We start from the raw sequence: 22,607 nt of genomic DNA, 5'->3' as shown, positions 1-22,607 counted from the left end.
GGACCCATGGCTCCCTTAGCCGTGTTACTGTAAAGCTCAGAAAAATCAGGGTCAGTTTCATAAGACATTTTAAGTTGTTCAAAACCCATGATCTTGGCCTCCATGGTGGTAATGAGCGTGTGGCGTCGGGATAGAGCGTCGGCCACTACGTTGTCCTTCCCCTTCTTGTACTTGATCACATAAGGAAAAGTCTCCACGAACTCCAGCCACCTAGCATGCCTCCTCTTGAGTGTGGTCTGGCCCCTCAAGTGTTTAAGAGTCTCGTGATCTGTATGAATAATAAACTCTTTAGACAGAAGATAATGTTGCCAAGTCTCAAGTGACCTTACTAGAGCATATAGCTCTTTATCATAGGTGGGGTAATTGAGGGCGGCTCCACTCAATTTCTCACTAAAGAAAGCCACTGGCCGGCCTCCTTGGGTCAGTACGGCTCCTATCCCTGTCCCTGAGGCATCACACTCAATCTCAAAAGGTTTATCAAAATCAGGAAGAGTTAGGACCGGTGCATGCGTCAAACTATATTTAAGCCTGTTGAAAGACTCCTCTTGGGCAGGTCCCCAAGTAAAGGATACATTCTTCTTGATCACGGAGGTCATTGGGGCGGCAATGGTACTGAAATCCTTCACAAATCGTCGATAGAAACTGGCCAGGCCATGGAAGCTGCGGACATGTCCGATCGTGGTCGGGGTTGGCCAGTCTTGTATCGCCTTGATCTTCTCCTCATCAACCTTCAGTCCCTGTGAACTCACAACAAAGCCTAAAAATACCAACTGATCAGTGCAGAAAACACATTTCTTAAGGTTAGCATAAAGGCCTTCTTGCCTCAAGGCTTTCAAAACCTGTTCTAGATGTCCAATGTGTTCAGTTAAGGACCTGCTGTAAATCAGAATGTCATCAAAGTACACAACCACGAATTTACCAATGTAAGGTCGGAGGACCTCGTTCATGAGCCTCATGAATGTGCTAGGGGCGTTGGTAAGGCCGAACGGCATCACCAGCCATTCGTACAGCCCTTGCTTGGTCTTGAAGGCGGTTTTCCACTCATCTCCTTCCTTCATGCGGACTTGATGGTATCCACTCCTGAGATCAATCTTAGAAAACACAACAGACCCACTCAGTTCATCCAACATATCATCTAATCTAGGTATAGGGTACCGATATTTGATGGTTATGTTGTTGATGGCTCGGCAGTCCACACACATGCGCCACGTCCCATCCTTCTTAGGCACTAGTAGAACCGGGACCGCACAGGGACTAAGGCTCTCGCGGATGTAGCCTTTGTCCATGAGGTCTTGGACCTGCCTCTCCAACTCCTTAGCTTCCTCAGGGTTGACGCGGTAAGCGGCTCGGTTTGGTAGAGGTGCGCCGGGTACAAGGTCGATCTGATGTTCTATGCCACGGACAGGGGGCAAACCGGCAGGGATCTCGTCAGGGAAGACATCCTTGTAACGCCCCATGAGGTCTTGTACTACGTCCGGTACTTCAGGAGCTTCTAAACCTGCAAAACAACCTTCCTTAAAGATCATTAGTAGCACCTGTGTCTCACGTTGTAATGATTTAAGTACTTGTCCGGAAGTCATGTAAAGGTTAGCGTTACTTACCTGGCTGGACTGCGTCATTGCCTTCTGCATATCATGAACTTCTTGAGGGCTGAGAGGTGCTAGGCTGTGCTTCTTGTTGTTGTGGACGAAACTGTAGATGTTGGTGCGGCCATGGTGAAGTGTCTCCTTGTCAAACTGCCACGGCCTTCCGAGAAGTATATGGCCGGCTTGCATGGGCACAACATCACACTTGACCTGGTCGTGGTACTTGCCAATACTGAAGGACACAACAACTTGTTCGGCAATCTTGAGCTCAGTCTCATCATTGAGCCATTTGAGACGGTATGGTCGAGGATGGGCAGTTTTGACCAACCCTAGCTTGTCAACAAGATACTTGCTAGCCACGTTAGTACAAGATCCGCCATCTATGATCAAACTACATACCTTGTGATCAACACTACATCTGGTGTGGAAGATGTTCTCCCGCTGGATGGTCTCTGGGTCAAAGAGGGTGCTAAGGGCTCTCCGGGTCACTAGCAGCTCGCCTGTCTCCGGGTAGTCGGTTACTTCCTCATCAGAGATCGCTGCCGCGGCCTCTGCCTCATCTTGGGATTCATACTCGCCATCCCCCTTTAGGACCATCACTCGTTTGTTTGGACAATCCCGAGCATAGTGGCCCTTGCCCTGACACTTATAACAAATGATGTCACGAGTACGCAAATTTTGGGCTTGAGTCTTACCCTGCTCCGGCTTTGATGCATTGGACGATTCAGCCGGGTTTGTCTTGAATCGGCTCTCAATCTCAATCGTCTTGCCCTTGTCGCCTTGCTTTGAACCCGGTTGAGTCCAAGCAGGTTTACTGCGGCTGGTACTGGCCGTCTTGCGCTTGATGTGCTGCTCGGCTTGCGTAGCAAAGTGCAATAGATCGTTGAAGTCTTCATAGTGTTGTCTCTCCACCTTGCGGGCAATGCGGTCTTGCAGCCCTTCCAGGAATTGGGACATCATTGTCTCCTCGGGCTCGTCGGTCTCAAGCTTATTCCTAAGAGCCTCGAACTCCTCAAAGTATTCCTCCACAGTCTTAGTTCCCTGCGTAAGTTTACGAAAACGTTTTAGCACATCACGCTGGTAGTAAGATGGAATGTACCTCGCGCGAAGCTTGGTCCGCATCTCGGTCCAATTACGCGCTCTCCACACTGGCCCGGACTTGGCAACGTCTCGATCCCACCACGAAAGAGCATTGTCCGTCAGCTGGGCTGCTGCTAGGGCAACCTTCTTGGCTTCACTATATTGGTAATAGTCGAAGATGTACTCCATGCGCTTCTCCCACACGATGTAGGCATCCGGATCAACCTTGCCAGCAAACGTTGGGGGATGAAGCTTAAGCGCCTTGCCTCCCAACCAGGGCTCTTCATCCTCTCGGTCTCGACCTCCCCTATGGTCGCGGCCTCCTCCTACTTGGGCCCGGGGTCCTCGCGCGTTCCTCCTACCTCCCCGGTTCGGCCTCTCCTCGTCCTGACTGTGCGTGTCATCGGTACTGTCCGCGTCCGAGTCAGTGTCATGCGGATCCGGCTGACGCCTTCCTGGTGGTCGAGGTCCGTTGGGCCTGCCTCCCTGCCGTAGCTGAGCAAGCTCGGCGGTGATAGTCCTAAGGCTCGCCCTAAGTTCTTCATTGTCAGCTAAGAGCTGAGCGTTTATGGCCGCTTGGTCTTGACCTACATCTCCCATAGTTCTCTGCAAAGAAACTTCAAAGAAAGATTAAAAGGCAGGGGGGGGGGGGGTTAAATAGTTGCTTGGGTCGGATACGTTGAGTATCGACCAAGGCTAAGAGTAAATGCAAGAATTTATGGTAAAAATCGAATCAAGTTGAAAAAAAAGGAAAGATGAATATTTATTTATTTTTTTTTGATTTTCGAAAACTTGGAAAGAAAGTAAAACTTCTTTTTAAAAAAAATGGAAAACTTGGAGAAAAATCCGAAAATTTAAAAAGGAAAGTAAATATTTTTTTTTTTTGAATGGTGACGGCTAGGGTTCAGAAAGAACTGAGTTTCGCAGGAAACTTCAGCTCTGATACCAAAATGTTGTAGGCACGGGTCGGAGGGTCGAACGGACGGACGGACGCACGGACGGATGGCCGTTCCGCGGTTCAGCTTTGCCTCGGACGGATGGTACTGGCCGGCTCGTCTCTTGCTTGCGATCGAACCTGAACAGATAGGGAACTTTTAATGAATCTTTAACAGGAACAAGAACAGAAACAAGATATGATTCTTTTGGTTTTTATGGAATTGATTGAATGAAATCTAAAACAAAAGATAAGAAAGGAGAAGATTGGCGGATGGGATCAGCTGCTGGACGTATGTCTCTCTCAGCTAGATGCCTAGGTCGGACAGGAAGATAGGTATGGATCCGGCTCTTGCTGGACGTATGTCTCTCTCAAGATTCGGACAAGGAATGGAATGGATCGAAGGACGCCACAAAGAACAATGGATCGGCTCTTTGATATATCACACGGCTGCTCTCAATGTTTCACACAACTGAAAGACTTAGGGTTTCCTTTGCTAAAGCAAATCGATTTCATAAAAAGACTTGGCCGAAAATTTGGCTACTACAAGAGTTTAAATAGCTGTTCCTTAATGGACTCTAAAAGATAAAAAGGCCTAGACAAATGGCCATAGTCTTAACCGAAAATAAATTAAAGAAAAGCAATAGACCGGTCGCGGCTTGAGATGTCCGGATCAGAACTCATAGTATGCTTGCATGTTGCCTCATTAAAACCTTTCGGAAAAACCCAGTGGGACAAAACCCGATAAGGAAAAAGAGTACAACACATACTACTCCTTCTGATGGACGGCTACATCTCTGAACCGGAAGCAAGTGGGTTGGATGGATTGAGGATGAAGGTGGAAATGATCAGGCCGGCTCCATTCTGGTCGATGGAGGAGAATTGGCTTGAATGGAAGGAGTCTGGAACCTCTAATGACTCGCTGGTGTCTTCAAGCTTTAAGTCGGCCAACTCCTGGATCAATAGTTGCTTGAATCCGGTTTGTTCCTGTGCAAGCAACTCCTGGACGGCTTTGGCAAATCCAGCCCTTATAACCCTTGAGCCGGACCTTGTGGTAGGACCTTTGCGGATGATGGGAACCTCAGTCGTGGGTACTACAACAGACGTCCGGCGTGTACTGAACAGACAGCCCACGTGGGCCGAAATCAGCCAAACTGTCCACAGGAAGGGCCAGCGTGCTGAGTCCAAGGACCAGCATGCTGATATGTGTACTGATGGACAGCCATGGACGTCCTTTGTGTGCTGACGGACACACATGGACACACACGGACAGGCACGGACGTCATGTGTGTGCTGACGGACAGCCACGGACGTCCTGTCTGTGCTGGCGGACACCCACGAACGTCCTGTGTGTACTGAACAGACAGCCCACGCGGGCCAAAATCACCCAAACAGTCCACGGGAAGGGCCAGCGTGCTGAGTCCAAAGACCAACGTGCTGAGATGTGTACTGATGGACAGCCATGGACGTCCTGTGTGTGCTGACGGACACACATGGACACACACGGACTGCCACGGAAGTCCTGTGTGTGCTGACGAACATACACGGACGTCCTGTGTGTGCTGATGGACACCCACCTACGTCCTGTGTGTGCTGACGGACACACACGGACAAACACAGACAGCCACGGATGTCCTGTGTAATATGATGGACAGCCACAGACAGCCATGGACGTCCTGTGTGTGCTAGCGAACACCCACGGACGTCCTGTGTGTACTGAACACACTGCCCACGTGGGCCAAACTCACCCAAACAGTCCACGGGAAGGGCCAGCGTGCTGAGTCCAAGGACCAACGTGCTCATATGTGTACTGATGGACAGCCATGGACGTCCTGTGTGTGCTGACGGACACACATGGACACACACGGACAGGCACGGACGTCATGTGTGTGCTGACGGACAGCCACAGACGTCTTGTCTGTGCCGGCAGACACCCACGGACGTCCTGTGTGTACTGAACAGACAGCCCACGTGGGCCAAAATCACCCAAACAGTCCACGGGAAGGGCCAGCGTGCTGAGTCCAAGGACCAGCGTGCTGATATGTGTACTGATGGAAAGCCACGGACGTCCTGTGTGTGGTGACGGACACAGACGGACAGCCACAGACAGCCACGGACGTCCTGTGTGTGCTGGCGGAAACCCAAGGACGTCCTGTGTATACTGAACAGACAGCCCACATGGGCCAAAATCAGCCAAACAGTCCACGGGGAGGGCCAGCGTGTTGAGTCCAAGGACCAACGTGCTGATATGTGTACTGATGGACAGCCATGGACGTCCTGTGTGTGCTGACGGACACACATGGACACACACGGACTGCCACGGAAGTCCTGTGTGTGCTGACGAACATACACGGACGTCCTGTGTGTGCTGATGGACACCCACCTACGTCCTGTGTGTGCTGACGGACACACACGGACAAACACAGACAGCCACGGATGTCCTGTGTAATATGATGGACAGCCACAGACAGCCATGGACGTCCTGTGTGTGCTAGCGAACACCCACGGACGTCCTGTGCGTACTGAACACACTGCCCACGTGGGCCAAACTCACCCAAACAGTCCACGGGAAGGGCCAGCGTGCTGAGTCCAAGGACCAACGTGCTCATATGTGTACTGATGGACAGCCATGGACGTCCTGTGTGTGCTGACGGACACACATGGACACACACGGACTGCCACGGAAGTCCTGTGTGTGCAGACGAACATACACGGACGTCATGTGTGTGCTGACGGACAGCCACGGACGTCTTGTCTGTGCCGGCAGACACCCACGGACGTCCTGTGTGTACTGAACAGACAGCCCACGTGGGCCAAAATCACCCAAACAGTCCACGGGAAGGGCCAGCGTGCTGAGTCCAAGGACCAGCGTGCTGATATGTGTACTGATGGAAAGCCACGGACGTCCTGTGTGTGCTGACGGACACAGACGGACAGCCACAGACAGCCACGGACGTCCTGTGTGTGCTGGCGGACACCCAAGGACGTCCTGTGTATACTGAACAGACAGCCCACATGGGCCAAAATCAGCCAAACAGTCCACGGGGAGGGCCAGCGTGTTGAGTCCAAGGACCAACGTGCTGATATGTGTACTGATGGACAGCCACAGACAGCCACGGACGTCCTGTGTGTGCTGACGGACAGCCACAGACAGCCACGGACGTCCTGTGTGTGCTGACGGACACCCATGTACGTCCTGTGTGTGCTGACAGACACACACGGACATACACGGACAGCCACGGACGTCCTGTGTGTTCTGACGGACAGCCACAGACGTCCTGTGTGTGCTGGCGGACACCCACGGACGTCCTGTCTCCGCTGGCGGACACCCACGGACGCCCTGTGTGTACTGAACTTACAGCCCACGTGGGCCAAAATCACCCGAACAGTCCACAGGAAGGGCCAGCGTGCTGAGTCCAAGGACCAGCGTGCTGATATGTGTACTGATGGACAGCCACAGACGTCATGTGTGTGCTGACGGACACACATGGATACACACGGACAGCCACAGACGTCATGTGTGTGCTGACGGACAGCCACGGACGTCCTGTGTGTTCTAGCGGACACCCACGGACGTCCGGCGTGTACTGAACAGACAGCCCACGTGGGCCGAAATCAGCCAAACTGTCCACAGGAAGGGCCAGTGTGCTGAGTCCAAGGACCAGCATGCTGATATGTGTACTGATGGACAGCCATGGACGTCCTTTGTGTGCTGACGGACACACATGGACACACACGGACAGGCACGGATGTCATGTGTGTGCTGACGGACAGCCACGGACGTCCTGTCTGTGCTGGCGGACACCCACGAACGTCCTGTGTGTACTGAACAGACAGCCCACGCGGGCCAAAATCACCCAAACAGTCCACGGGAAGGGCCAGCGTGCTGAGTCCAAAGACCAACGTGCTGATATGTGTACTGATGGACAGCCATGGACGTCCTGTGTGTGCTGACGGACACACATGGACACACACGGACTGCCACGGAAGTCCTGTGTGTGCTGACGAACATACACGGACGTCCTGTGTGTGCTGATGGACACCCACCTACGTCCTGTGTGTGCTGACGGACACACACGGACAAACACAGACAGCCACGGATGTCCTGTGTAATATGATGGACAGCCACAGACAGCCATGGACGTCCTGTGTGTGCTAGCGAACACCCACGGACGTCCTGTGTGTACTGAACACACTGCCCACGTGGGCCAAACTCACCCAAACAGTCCACGGGAAGGGCCAGCGTGCTGAGTCCAAGGACCAACGTGCTCATATGTGTACTGATGGACAGCCATGGACGTCCTGTGTGTGCTGACGGACACACATGGACACACACGGACAGGCACGGACGTCATGTGTGTGCTGCAGACAGCCACGGACGTCTTGTCTGTGCCGGCAGACACCCACGGACGTCCTGTGTGTACTGAACAGACAGCCCACGTGGGCCAAAATCACCCAAACAGTCCACGGGAAGGGCCAGCGTGCTGAGTCCAAGGACCAGCGTGCTGATATGTGTACTGATGGAAAGCCACTGACGTCCTGTGTGTGCTGACGGACACAGACGGACAGCCACAGACAGCCACGGACGTCCTGTGTGTGCTGGCGGACACCCAAGGACGTCCTGTGTATACTGAACAGACAGCCCACATGGGCCAAAATCAGCCAAACAGTCCACGGGGAGGGCCAGCGTGTTGAGTCCAAGGACCAACGTGCTGATATGTGTACTGATGGACAGCCACGGACGTCCTGTGTGTGCTGACGGACACACACGGATACACACGGACCACCACAGACGTCCTGTGTGCGCTGACGGACATACACAGACGTCCTGTGTGTGCTGACGGACACCCACGTACGTCCTGTGTGGGCTGACGGATACACACGGACACACAAGGACAAACACTTACAGCCACGGACGTCCTGTGTGTTCTGACGGACAGCCACAGACAGCCATGGACGTCCTGTGTGTGCTGGCGGACACCCACGGACGTCCTGTGTGTTCTGACGGACAGCCACAGACAGCCATGGACGTCCTGTGTGTGCTGGCGGACACCCACGGACGTCCTGTGTGTACTGAACACACTGCCCACATGGGCCAAAATCAGCCAAACAGTCCACGGGGAGGGCCAGCGTGTTGAGTCCAAGGACCAACGTGCTGATATGTGTACTGATGGACAGCCACAGACAGCCACGGACGTCCTGTGTGTGCTGACGGACACACAGGGACACATACAGACAGCCACGGACATCCTGTGTGTACTGAACAGACAGCCCATGTGGGCCAAAATCACCCAAACAGTCCACGGGAAGGGTCAGCGTGCTGAGTCCAAGGACCAAAGTACTGATTTGTGTACTGATGGACAGCCACATAAGTCCTGTGTGTGCTGACGGACACACATGGACACACACGGACAGCCAAAGACGTCCTGTGTGTGCTGACGGACACACACGGACGTCCTGTGTGTGCTGACGGACAACCATGTACGTCCTGTGTGTGCTGACAGACATACACGGACATACACGGACAGCCACGGACGTCCTGTGTGTTCTGACGGACAGCCACAGACGTCCTGTGTGTGCTGGCGGACACCCACGGACGTCCTGTCTCTGCTGGCGGACACCCACGGACGTCCTGTGTGTACTGAACTTACCGCCCACGTGGGCCAAAATCACCCGAACAGTCCACAGGAAGGGCCAGCGTGCTGAGTCCAAGGACCAGCGTGCTGATATGTGTACTGATGGACAGCCACAGACGTCCTGTGTGTGCTGACGGACACACATGGATACACACGGACAGCCACAGACGTCATGTGTGTGCTGACGGACAGCCACGGACGTCCTGTGTGTTCTAGCGGACACCCACGGACGTCCGGCGTGTACTGAACAGACAGCCCACGTGAGCCGAAATCAGCCAAACTGTCCACAGGAAGGGCCAGCGTGCTGAGTCCAAGGACCAGCATGCTGATATGTGTACTGATGGACAGCCATGGACGTCCTTTGTGTGCTGACGGACACACATGGACACACACGGACAGGCACGGACGTCATGTGTGTGCTGACGGACAGCCACGGACGTCCTGTCTGTGCTGGCGGACACCCACGAACGTCCTGTGTGTACTGAACAGACAGCCCACACGGGCCAAAATCACCCAAACAGTCCACGGGAAGGGCCAGCGTGCTGAGTCCAAGGACCAACGTGCTGATATGTGTACTGATGGACAGCCATGGACGTCCTGTGTGTGCTGACGGACACACATGGACACACACGGACTGCCACGGAAGTCGTGTTATTGCTGACGAACATACACGGACGTCCTGTGTGTGCTGATGGACACCCACCTACGTCCTGTGTGTGCTGACGGACACACACGGACAAACACAGACAGCCACGGATGTCCTGTGTAATATGATGGACAGCCACAGACAGCCATGGACGTCCTGTGTGTGCTAGCGAACACCCACGGACGTCCTGTGTGTGCTAGCGAACACCCACGGACGTCCTGTGTGTACTGAACACACTGCCCACGTGGGCCAAACTCACCCAAACAGTCCACGGGAAGGGCCAGCGTGCTGAGTCCAAGGACCAACGTGCTGATATGTGTACTGATGGATAGCCACATACATCATGTGTGTGCTGACGGACCTAGATGGGCACAGACGGACACACACGGACAGCCACGGACGTCCTGTGTGTGCTGGTGGACACCCACGGCCGTCCTGTGTGTACTGAACAGACAGCCCACATGGGCTAAAATCACCCAAAAAGTCCACGGAAAGGGTCAGCATGCTGAGTCCAAGGACCAACGTGCTAATATGTGTACTGATGGACAGCCACAGACGTCCTGTGTGTGCTGACGGACACACACGGACAGCCACGGACGTTCTGTGTGTGCTGACGGACACACACGAATGTCATGTGTGTGCTGATGGACACGCACGGGCATCCTGTGTGTACTGAACATACAGCACACATGGGCCAAAATCACCCAAACAGTCCACAGGAAAGGCCAGCGTGTTGAGTCCAAGGACCAGCGTGCTGAAATGTGTACTGATGGACAGCCACAGACGTCCTTTGTGTGCTGACGGACACACACAGACACACACGGACGTCCTGTGTGTGTGGGAACTGAAATTCACACTGTCTATTTCCGTTAAAATAAAGAAACTAGGAAAACCCTAGTTTCCTAGAGGTCCCGGATATCTTCTAATACCACACGTCAAGCAATCAGAACACGAGAATAACAACGATAAAGTATAAGAAATCAAAAAGAGAGCAAAGTAGATCTTATTCTGAATTCGCGTTTGAGCGTTACAACAAGGTAAGAGCCTGGGCTACAAGAGCTGTCGGTGAGATTCCTAGTTCTAAAACCCTAAGACGGCAATAACCAAATTGAGTCGCAGCTCGAATAACAAAAACAAAATATGTCTAAATTGCTCTAAGTGCTAAGTTTTCTCTCAAAAAGTTCTCTCCCCATTCCTCTCGCCTAGGACTCCTTATATACTCGCTCCAAGGTTGGTTTACGCTTTTACTCATCTGCCCTTAAGCCGTCATAGCATAAAATGGAGATATTCCATTTTATCCAATCTTCGTAATTATCCTCCAAATTTCGTATTTATCCGCGGAAACTTGGCATTTATCCTTCCTTGCGCGCCAAGCGTAAACCATGCTACGGTTTAAGGGCTTTTTATTAAGAAATCGTAGGATGGGCCTCGAGTCGTGTTTTAGCTCCCTTTGGGCCGTCTTCCGGCTCGAAGCGCTTACTGCGACTTCTTTCGATAAAGAATGAACTTTCCGCTGTTTTACCCGCAAAGTTTGATCGATGATTTAGAATGGCAGAAAACATGAACTGAGTTTGCTATGGTCTTCGGGAGATAGCATCGATGGTTTGACAAGAATGCATGGACTGGTGTCGTATCGACGTTTCAGAAGAGCTCGGTCACTACGTAGCGACCGAGCGGGATGAACGCTCGGTAGCTACGTAGCGACCAAGCTTTGGCTCGAGCCGGGTCGCTACATAGAGACCGAGCGGGACGAACGCTCGGTTGCTACGTAGCGACCGAGCGTTACGTAGCTACCGAGCTTGGTCGCTACATAGCGACCGGACAGCGTCCATGTGCGGTAGTTACACAATGACCGAGTTTGGTTTATCTGTGTTCTGATTGTCATACTCGAACTTATCCGTACTCGGTTTGGGTATGTTTGCGATGGCTTATGTTTGATCTAAATGAAGTTCGAGATGAAACTTTATCTCAAAAAGCTATGTTGTGGAGAGTCATACTTATATATTGCAGAGATTTGAACCTTAACTTCATCGTGACCGTTTTCGACCCTAACAGTTAGCCCCCCAGCCCGTTAGAATCATGGATTTCCAGCGAGATTCTAACGCGCGGTATGGCGAGTTTTGACGAGATTGGTGTATTTGGGCGAAATTTGTGTCCGAAAATCTGCAAGTCAATAGTAATTCATCATGCCTATAAGAAGGGAGGTAACTTCTTCACAATTTTTTCACTTGCTTGTTTTCTCAAAGATTTCACTTAAGAAAAATTTCTTTCTTTCTCTCTATCCTTTTTCTTCTAGTTTCCAAAAAGAGGAGTATAAAATTGTCGAGTAAGAAAAAGATTTCGAGGAAAGGATCTTCGTCCGCAAGTGCTCATGAAGAGCTCCTTGTTCCGAAGATAGAGTTCGTGACTCACTTGGTAGATCCCGCCGAGAATGAGGCATGGTGGGTTGTGCATTACGTTTCGATCAGTCCTGCCAAAGAGAAGTCGTTCCCGGTCCTGACCCATCGTGCAGTCGAGGAAGGGGCTCCAAGCAGAAGTACCGACGAGATCCTCGAGATCATGCGGTCGTTCTACCACATTTCAAGCACGGTGGAATTCCGGAGTTCCTCGTCGAGGGGAGCGTGCTAATAGCCCCCCGGAGGGTTATTTTACTTGCTACAAAGCGTTCGTAGTGCGTTGTCGCTTGTGGTTCTCTATTCCCAAAATCGTCGTCCGAGTGTTGGACCGTTTCGAGGTGGCGATAAGCCAGCTGAATCCCCTTGCCATTCAGCACCTCATTGGAATCCTGATCCTGAGCTACGAGCATGGTCTCTCCCTTTCCGTTGATCACTTTGAAGCACTTTTGAGGCTACAGCTCGTCAAGAATAAGGACAAGTATAGGCTGGTTCCTCGGAGCTTCATGTCGGTGGTTAAGAGGTTCATCTCCAACTTCAACTCATGGAATACGTTTTTCTTCTTTGTTCATATAGACGCTGCATCTGTTGAAGAGAGTTGTATCCCATTGCTCCGGAGGTTTCCGAATGATCGTCCCTTCATCCACCCGCTTGCCCCGTTCCCCGAGGATATGATTGAAGTGAAGGATCTTCTAGGAATGGTCCGTTTTTCTGGACTTCCTTTACGCCAAAGCGAGTTCGGAAGGCTTTGAGATTTGTGTGTCCCGGTCCTACGGAAACGGGGAACGAATTCGAGCCCGATGATCAGGGTCCTGATGCTGCCCCCACTGCTGCGACGGGGTTGAACTCTTCGAAGGGGAAGGATATCGATCTTGGTGACATAGAATTTTTGACGGACGATTCTATGCTTTCGGGATGGGATCCAGACCTTGCTTACGGCGATGGAAGCAGTACTAGAAAGGTTCCTATTCTGGACTTTGATGATTTCTTCGCTGATCTTCCCTCCGGGTTCGATGCTCCTCCACCTACAAATGAATCAGGAAGGCCGAAAGTCATCGCGGAAGGGTCTCGCATTATCAACGGGGTTAGATTTAAAAAAAAAAAATTTTGGAGATTGCCTAGGCGTTTCTTTTTTTCCTTGTAACGTGTTAACCGGTTTCGCAGGGCCTCAACTTGCTTGGCTCGGCCATTGAGGCGAGCCATAGGGAAGCCATGGTCTATCGCCTTAAGGCGGAGAAAGCGGAACGAGATCTCGCTCGCGTGCAAGGGGAGATGTTAGAGCGAGACGCGCAACTCGTTCGTGATCATGCGAGGGCTATCCACAAGGCGGAAAGGAAGGGCAAGAGGGAGATCGTCGACGTGATGAAGACTCGTGCCTTTCAGTTCAAAGTCAAGTATGAGAACCGCAAGGATGCCTTTACCTCGGTGGGCGATTTCCGTGAGTGCCGTGGTTCAGTTGGAAGTTTTTGGAGGACGCGAGCCGACGACTACATCTTCGAGAAGGAAATGAGTTTGATGAAGAGCGGCATGAATGAACATGCTCATGCTGGGACGCTCATTCCGTTGATCGATGGGAGGATCCAAGGATTATGGGATTCCATCCCGGTTTCCCCTGATATTGAGGAGGTTGCGACCGGGTTTCCCGATGGTGGCGAGGAAGTGGATCGTCCTGCGGATGCGTTCGGTTCTTCGTTGTCCGGGGACTTTTACTTTGGACCTTGAGAGGTGGAGTGATCATTGAGAGGGAGGTGCTTTTTTATCCATTATATGTTTGTGGCCGAATGTGGCCTTTATTTCGAGAGATTGTATGGGCCTGTTTTGGCAGTTTTTTTGTTTACCGGACTGGCCGTTGGTGGCTTTGAATCCCTATCGCTTTACGGGGTTTTATATATATGATGGATGTTTCATTTCGAATTTTCCTAAGTATGTTCGAAGTAAATATGAGTAGAAAATTACTTATTCTTACGATTTTCGGGAACATTGAGATGCGAACGGAGAGACATGGTTTAAGATCTCGTATCATTTAGATATCATGTCTTTAGATGTTTGAGACCAATGCGATGGGTTTTGGGCAAGACCTAGGTTTACTTTTGGTTTAAGGTTTGTGCGGTGACTAGCCGGCTATCATTTTTCCTGTTGCAATTTCTTCCTGATTCGTACCGATTTAAAGTCCGCGATAGGTTCTCGGCTTATACGACTTGTTTGGTACGAATCGAGCATCTTCTCAGAGACAATTTTTAAGCCAACTAGAAGTGTTAAACCAAAATTTTGGATTTTTGTTGTAGCGTGCTTTCGTCTTTGCGTTGGACGTTTGAAGATCAAAAGAGTGATCGAGTTGCGTTTGTTTAAGACGGCTGGTGTGTTCGTCGGGGCCAATCAACGAACGGGTGTAAGGTTTTGGTGGTCACGTTCGGACAATTTGTTCGTATCATCTCGAATTTTAACTTTGCGATGTCTCGCAGTTGTTTAGAGGACTATACGTGTATTTTTAAGTGTTGAAGGATGATTATTTTGCGATTTTGGGCCGGATGAGGCCGCTGACAAGAGTCTTAAAGTTTCTAGGCCTGTCCTGAAACTTTTTGCGTTAACTGAAGCGTAAGCGTTTTGATAAAAAGGAGCAATTGTAGTAAAAGCTTTTGGAATTTCTAAAAACTCGGTTACAATGATGCATCTTTTCCTATGTGGGACTATGCGAGTATACGCACCCACTCCCCCCCCCCCTTTTTAGGGAGGGGGATCGCTGAACTCGTCTTTCGACGAGCTGCCTACGTACCCCTTTCGAGGATCAAGCCATCTCATAGTTCTGTTTCATGCCGCGAGCGTTTTTTACTCGGCGGTTGTCGCCGTGCTGACCGCCTTGATCGTTACGATCATGGCTTGGTCAATGTTCTTTTCCGGATATCCCGGTTGAGTTGTAGCGTTGGCTTCGGACTCGTGTTGAGTTTCGACGTCCGAGGCGTTTGCATCGGCAGACGATGTTAAATCGTCTTTTCTTGGGGAATTTTTGGCCGAAGATTGATCTCTCTTCGTGCGTTTGCGATTTGCCGTTGCAGAAGTCGCGATTTGCCTTAACTTGTGCTCTGCGAGGAAGCATAGCCGCAACTGTTTTTGACATTCCCAGATAGCTGCGACTCCGCTTGGGGTTGGAAATTTGAGACCCATGTGGTAGGTTGACGGAACTGCTTGCATGGCGTTGAACCATGGAGTTCCGATGATCACGTTGTAGATAGCGGGATGATCGACTACCACGAACTCGACGATTTTCGTGATCTCCTTGGCCATAACTGGCAACTGAATTGATCTGAGGGTCATCGATACTTCACCCGAAAAGCCCGTGAGTGGTTTCGGGGTCGGAATTACTTCCCCGAGTTCAATGCTCATTCGATTGAGAGTGTCATGGAAGATTACATTGACTCTGCTTCCCGTGTCGATGAGTACTGATGCAACCAGGCTTGAACTAGAAGCTACATTTGAGCAAGATGATGTGAGCATGACTGAACCAGTAGCTGATCTTGGGTATAAAGAGCTGGAGGAGAGTGACAGTGAAGAGGAGCTGGATGAGCTGAACACTACAATTGGATACAAGGAGCAGGATGGGAATTCAATTGGATTTAACTCAGCACAAGACCCATTCTCTTTCTCGGTTTTACCCGCAAAGTTTGATCGATGATTTAGAATGGCGGAAAACATGAACTGAGTTTGCTACGGTCTTCGGGAGATAGCATCGATGGTTTGACGAAAATGCATGGACTGCTGTCGTATCAACGTTTCGGAAGAGCTCGGTCGCTACGTAGCTTTGGCTCTTTCTCTATAGATATGTTTCGATAACAGGTCTCCTGGATATAATGTGGAGTATGTCTTGAACAATACATCATCATCTGTTACCACTTCACCATATAGTCTCAGTTGGTAAACGACTTTGGACAAAGCAAAGTGATATTCATCCACACACTCAAAGTCTTGGTATCTGAGACTCATTCATTCATGTCTGACCTTTGGTAATAACACTATAGTGTATCTGGATCTTAATTCTGTCCAAAGGTCACGAGGATTCTCAATATGTAGATACTGATTTATCAGTTCCTCATTGAGATGATGGCGCATTATTGTAATGGCTCTTAACTTTTCACTTCTAGTTGCATAATCACCCTGAATGATACTCCTTCCGAGTCCTCTTGATTTCAGGATAACTGAAATGTTGATTGCCCATTCTAGATAATTATCTCCAGAGAGATTTAGAATGGCATAATCCATAGGCTCAAATCTCGGCATATGAAATCATATTATCAATCAATTCTTGATTTAGAATTCTTGCAACCAATTCAAATAATCAGTGCATATGATTTCATAAGTCTCTCTATAATTCTTGGACCTCACGGCCATTATGTGATACAACGATCTTAAGGATCGGATCATGATGCAGTCTGGGTCATATGACCATCCGGATACTAGGCCACACAGCCACTTAGATATGCATTAAGCCAAACGGCTTTCAATCTCATGATTCAAACAAATGCAAGCCAATATTATCAAGCAAGGCCACACGACCACATAGTACAAGCAAGATAATCAATTTAAATGCATTCAATCTCATTGCTAGGGTTTACCAATTTCAAGGTTGGTAATGTTCAACTAGATTTTAGAATCAATTAATCTAGCAACCAAGAAGCTCGAGGTGTCTCTATGCATATGGCCAGGACATTCTGTCCATCACATTAGTAGCTGAGTGTCAATACGAGGAGGAGGTGTAGACGTGCATGGAAGCAGTACATGCAGCCTGACACATAGAAGCACGAGGTGGAGCGGCCAAGCACGAGATGTCGCGACGCATGCAACCGAAGCATGCTGATCGACATGTGTGAGGATTTGTGGCGCCTTGCATGAGCTCCAGTCATGCAGCCTGACATCTGGGAGGAGTGGTGGCGTCCTGCATGTGTCCTGGACATGCAGCCAGCCATGTGGAGCTTGAGGTGCCGCTGTGCATGCGTCCGGAGCCATGCGGAGCGACACACGGGCGGCCACCAACCTGAATCTGATTGGCTGTTGTCTTCAATAAATACCCCACGACCCCTGCTCATTTCAACACATCCAGACCTCTCCAAAGCCATTTTAAAACATGAGAGAAAAGTAGAAAAAGTAAGCAAGTGATTCCGAGCTATTGAGAGAGTTTTCGAGATCAGTTCTCTACTGATTTCGAATCAGCGCCAAAGGAAGGTTCTGTCCAATTGAAGATCAATCAAGTCAAGATCATTTCAGAAAGAAAGTGGTCCATGTAGAGTATGGTCGATTCTGAAGACCTATACTCCACCGAGAAGGCCAGTTCCGTCCAATCGATGATTCTGTACGATTGTGAGGCGGAAGCTCTGTCCAAATCAATCCGTCCATTATAGTCAGTTCCTATGATGATCAAGTGGAGGTGCCATCTGGTGTTAGTTCAGTTCCACGGGTTCAGATCAGTCAAAGTTCTGCTCGATATTCCGCCGAGAAGGGCGAAGAACTGTCCAGAAGCTAGAGGAGGTTCTGTCGGAGTCCAGATCAGTCCAGTCCAGTCCAGTCAAGTCATCCATTGGGTTTAGGCCAAGTATTCTCCGATCAACCAGCTGCTTATCGGCAAGGAACATTGTGAGTAGTGATCAATTGATTGCTGACTTGTTTTCATGCAGGTTCCTGTTAATTGGAAGTTGGATCATGGCAGGAGGCCGATTCTAACTGAGTAACGGTTTGAATAGCTAATAGTTGAGGTTGATTGATTGAGTTGATAGCATGCTTAGTTATTGCTTGGGAATCGTAGTAGCATGCTAATGGTTAGGTTGCTTGGTTAGTTAGCAAATACGAACCCTTAGATAATATCGCTAGGTTGTGGATAGATAGGTATTATGTAATCTATCCTTGGTTGATTGCTAGGCTGTTAGATAGCATGCATAGATGATTATTGCTATTGCGTTATTATCTGTTTGCATGCATGGATTGTGATTATATGTTAGTACTAGGAAACTTAGGTCATATAGACCGAATTGCTAGTACATGTATTTTTGAGTTAGTAAGGGATCTAGGCCATATAGGATGAGTTCCTAGTTAGTGTTGTACTTAGCGTCCTCGACCATATAGGCCGGATTGCTGGTACTAGTGTTTAGTATCGAGCTTTGCCGATATCTTGCCTGATCAGCAATGCTAGTGTTGTGTTTTTGGTGTTACGCGGCAAGGAAGGTTACGTTAGCATGTCCCTATGCGGCTTGGCAGAGAGGTTGCATAAAGCATGCTCTGTACGGGGAGGTTGCTAGAAAGCATGCTGCATCATGTGGTATCCTTGGTGGGTGCTGCATGTTAGTTTGCGGCAAGGAAGGTTGCTAGAGTATGTCCCTACGCGGCTGGGCAGAGAGGTTGCCTAAGCATGCTCTGTACGGAGAGGTTGCTAGAAAGCATGCTCCGTCATGTGATACCTTATAGGGTTAGATGTCAGTTATGTTGGATGTTCTAAGCCGTGTGCCTTTGTGGCTGCGAGTTAGGTGTTCCATGGTTGTGTATGTGATGAAAAAGCTCGAGTGAGGATGTGTAGTTAAGGTGTAGAGTCGAAGCATATATTATATTATTATGCTAGTGGTGGATTATATTCCGCTGCCTATGTTATTTATGTTTATGTTCTTGTTGAGTCACTCGGGTTTCCATGGGGAAGTATCGAGTGATGATTATTATTGTTGTTAAGTTATTGTTAGGTGAACTCCTCGTCTTAGATTTTTTTGTGTTGGGATGGCGAGCGGTTGTATTTGTTAGTTGGGGATCATAATTCACTGAGAAACATTAGGTTACTCATCCAACTCCGTTGTCCTTTTTGCAGGTAGCTTAGGTAAGGATGATCGGATAGCTGGGTGCAGGATGTTAGGACCGCCGGTGTAGATTTTCATGCCTTTTGTTAACGGTATTGTGGATTTGTGTATAGTTTACTCGATTTGGCATTAGGCCGGGACCGGTCTCGAATTATACTAATGTATGTATATTTCCTCAATCAATAAAAGTAAATGTTTTATATGCGCTTCATGAGTACTCTGATACTAGGTTAAGACCCGCCCTTTGGGCGGGATGAATATTATATAAATTATTTTTAATTATTATATATTTTTTACATATTATGAAATAATAAATATATATTGAATAATAAAAACTTTAGTAACTATTACGTATGTAATTAAATTGGTACAAATACTTAAATAAATTTTATTAATCGAGACAAACATTTTTTCAATTTTATATGTTATAAAATTAAGTTTACATGATATTAACATAGATATAAAGTACATTTTTAATATTGACATCTGCTAAAAAATATTTTATATTCATATTATTTTTGATCGTTTGTATTTCTTTATAACAAAATTTTTAAATAAATGATAACAATAAAAATTTGTGGGATGTTTAATAGTTTTAGTAATTTATAATTTTAAAAACAATCAATGAAAAGTTTAAAATCTAAATATTAAGTTGTCAATAATTGTTCAAAATGTTTATCAAAAACATTCAAAGCAAATTCAAAATTAAAATACTTATGTATTTTATATGGTATATAATTTATTTTTAAAAAATATTAACATACATATATATACAATATTTATTAAATGAGACTTCCTACTTCTGTAATTTCATAATAATTTGTATCTTGTTATAACATAAATTTTAAACCATGGATCACAAAAATTTCAATGTGAGATTTTTAACAACTTTAGTAATTTATATTTGTTTTTAAAAATTCAAAATATAACATATACCAAAAAATCTAAATTTTTATTATATAGTTAACGTGGTTGTTTAATTTATTTTAATTAGTTAATTTTTTAAAAATGATAGAGAATAGAGTAATTTTTATCAAATTTTTATTATTCAAAATCATTAATTGTCATATATATTTTAGCCACTTTAGGTAATTCCGTGATTTTTATTCGAGGAAACAATGAAGAACATTTATGATTAGTTTATGGTTAGTTTAACAAAAAGTTTATTATATATTTATATGGACCAACATATTTTTCTAAGGATTCTAAGAATGATTATAGTGATGACATGTGGCTACAAAAATATGTTGTAATGCTTCTCTTTTAATATATAGGGGATTTGACTAGTCCGGTCTAACACAACGTTAGGTCGTAGTACGGGTTGAAAGGCCTTAGGCCTCGATCTAACGGAGAACGCTAACTCTTGGTACGGGTTGCAAAGCCTTGTGCCTTGACGCAGCGGGACGAGTTAGTGGATGAACTGGTCTAAGTCGTGGAGTAAATTTCGTGACTCTGACCGGATCGTCCCTAGCCCATCACGTAGCGCTTCCGGACCATGGTGTTGGGTTGGACGGCCAGTCATGTTCTTGTTTGATTGTTGGCTGGCCGGTTGGCTCAGTCATCTCCAACCCTGGGTGTTGGACGGTCGATCGGTCATTTTCTTGTTTGATTGTTGGCCGGTTGATCGACCATATGTCTAGGACGGTTCGGAGGTGTTACAGTCGGGGGCATTCGTATTTCATAGTCAGAGGTAATATTCTTGGATTTATGAAAGATGAACAACTGCGAAAGCATTTTCCAAGGATGTTTTCATTAATCAAGAACGAAAGATGGGGGCTCCAAGACGATCAGATACCGTCCTAGTCTCAACCATAAACGATGCCGACCAGGGATCAGCAAATGTTGCTTTTAGGACTCTGCTGGCACCTTATGAGAAATCAAAGTTTTTGGGAAGGCTGAAACTTAAAGGAATTGACGGAAGGGCACCACCAGGAGTGGAGCCTGCGGCTTAATTTGACTCAACATGGGGAAACTTACCAGGTCCAGACATAGTAAGGATTGACAGACTGAGAGCTCTTTCTTGATTCTATGGGTGCTGGTGCATGGCCGTTCTTAGTTGGTGGAGCGATTTGTCTGGTTAATTCTGTTAACAAACGAGACCTCAGCCTGCTAACTAGCTACGTGGAGGCATCCCTTAACGGCCGGCTTCTTGGAGGGACTATGGCCATTTAGGCCAAGGAAGTTTGAGGCAATAACAGGTCTGTTATGCCCTTAGATGTTCTGGGCCGCACGCGCGCTACACTGATGTATTCAACGAGTTCACACCTTCGCCGACATGCTCGGGTAATCTTTGAAATTTCATCGTGATGGGGATAGATCATTGCAATTGTTGGTCTGCAACGAGGAATTCCTAGTAAGCGCGAGTCATCAGCTCACGTTAACTATGTACCTGCCCTTTGTACACACCGCCTGTCGCTCCTACCGATTGAATGATCCGGTGAAGTGTTCGGATCACGGCGACATGGGTGGTTTGCCGTCTGCAACGTCGCGAGAAGTCCACTAAACCTTCATTTAGAGGAAGGAGAAGTCGTAACAAGGTTTCCGTAGGTCAACATGCGGAAGGATCATTCTCGTACCCTGGAAACAGAACGACCTGAGAACGATGAAACATCACTCTCGGTAGGCCGGTTTCTTACTGTGCCTGCCGATTCCGTGGTTATGCGTTCATCCATGCCCAAGACTTCAGTTTTGGTTGGATCATACGCATAGATTCCGGATATCACCAAACCCCAGCACGAAAAGTGTCAAGGAAAATGCAACTAAATAACCTGCTTTCGCCAACCCGGAGACGGTGTTTGTTCGGAAGCAGTGCTGCAATGTAAAGTCTAAAACGACTCTCGACAATGGATATCTCGGCTCTCGCATCGATGAAGAACGTAGCAAGTACTTAGTGTGAATTTCAAAATCCCGTGAACCATCGAGTCTTTGAACGCAAGTTGCGCCCCAAGCCTTCTGGCCGAGGGCACGTCTGCCTGGGTGTCACAAATCGTCGTCCCCCCATCCTCTCAAGGATATGGGACGAAAGCTGATCTCCCGTGTGTTACTGCACGCGGTTTGCCAAAATCCGAGCTAAGGATGCCAGGAGCGTCTTGACATGCGGTGGTGAATTCAATTCTCGTCATATATGCAGACGTTCCGGTCCAAAAACTCTTGATGACCCAAAGTCCTCAACACGACCCCTGGTCAGGCGGGATCTCCCGCTGAGTTTAAGCATATCAATAAGCGGAGGAAAAGAAACTAACAAGGATTCCCTTAGTAACGGCGAGCGCACCGGGAAGACCACAACTTGAAAATCGGACGTCTTTGGCGTTCGAATTGTAGTCTGGAGAAGTGTCCTCAGCGACGGACCGGGCCCAAGTTCCCTGGAAAGGGGCGCCAGAGAGAGTGAGAGCCCCGTCGTGCCCGGACCCTGTCGCACCACGAGGTGCTGTTTACGAGTCGGGTTGTTTGGGAAAGCAGCCCCAATCGGGTGGTAAATTCCATCCAGGGCTAAATATGGGCGAGAGAC

General features: G+C 48.4%; 1 non-coding gene across 1 annotated transcript; it reads left to right on the top strand.

Moving 5' to 3' along the window:
- The first annotated feature begins 21,931 nt into the window (after positions 1–21,931).
- LOC117131505 lies at positions 21,932–22,081 on the top strand. Its single transcript, XR_004454661.1, has one exon. It is a non-coding gene; the product is annotated as a 5.8S ribosomal RNA (ribosomal RNA).
- Positions 22,082–22,607: the final 526 nt, after the last annotated feature.

The sequence above is a fragment of the Brassica rapa genome, unplaced genomic scaffold (assembly GCF_000309985.2).
Source record: "Brassica rapa cultivar Chiifu-401-42 unplaced genomic scaffold, CAAS_Brap_v3.01 Scaffold1004, whole genome shotgun sequence".
Taxonomy (NCBI): Eukaryota; Viridiplantae; Streptophyta; class Magnoliopsida; order Brassicales; family Brassicaceae; genus Brassica; species Brassica rapa.
This window is presented reverse-complemented; position numbering and strand designations above follow the sequence as displayed.